General features: G+C 43.0%; 1 non-coding gene across 1 annotated transcript; it reads right to left on the bottom strand.

Annotated features, from left to right (window-relative positions):
* Positions 1 to 494: 494 nt before the first annotated feature.
* LOC130964865 (small nucleolar RNA R71) lies at positions 495 to 602 on the bottom strand. Its single transcript, XR_009080932.1, has one exon. It is a non-coding gene; the product is annotated as a small nucleolar RNA R71 (small nucleolar RNA).

Raw genomic sequence — 602 nt, 5'->3', positions numbered from 1 at the left:
CCTGAAAGGACCTTGAAGCGAAAGCTAAGAGAAGCTAAGGCACAACTCTCTGTAGAGGACCTAACAGAAATATTCAAAGAAGAAGAAACCATGGCAGCCGAAAACAACAACAATGCAAACAATGCAAGAAAGGTGCTGGGTGACTTTACTGCACCTACTCCCGACTTCTATGGGAGAAGCATCTCTATCCCTGCCATTGGAGCAAACAACTTTGAGCTTAAGCCTCAATTAGTTTCTCTAATGCAACAGAATTGCAAGTTCCATGGACTTCCATTGGAAGATCCTCATCAGTTCTTAGCTGAATTCTTGCAAATCTGTGACACTGTCAAGACTAATGGGGTTGACCCTGAGGTCTACAGACTTATGCTATTCCCTTTTGCTGTAAGAGACAGAGCTAGGACATGGTTGGACTCACAACCTAAAGAAAGCCTGGACTCATGGGAAAAGCTAGTCAATGCCTTCTTGGCAAAGTTCTTTCCACCTCAAAATTGAGTAAGCTTAGAGTGGAAGTCCAAACCTTCAGACAGAAGGATGGAGAATCCCTCTATGAAGCTTGGGAAAGATACAAACAATTGATCAGAAAATGTCCTTCTGACATGCTT

The sequence above is a fragment of the Arachis stenosperma genome, chromosome 2 (genome assembly GCF_014773155.1).
Source record: "Arachis stenosperma cultivar V10309 chromosome 2, arast.V10309.gnm1.PFL2, whole genome shotgun sequence".
Classification (NCBI taxonomy): Eukaryota; Viridiplantae; Streptophyta; class Magnoliopsida; order Fabales; family Fabaceae; genus Arachis; species Arachis stenosperma.
The sequence above is the reverse complement of the archived record's forward strand: the minus strand, read 5'-3'. Positions and strand labels throughout refer to the sequence as shown.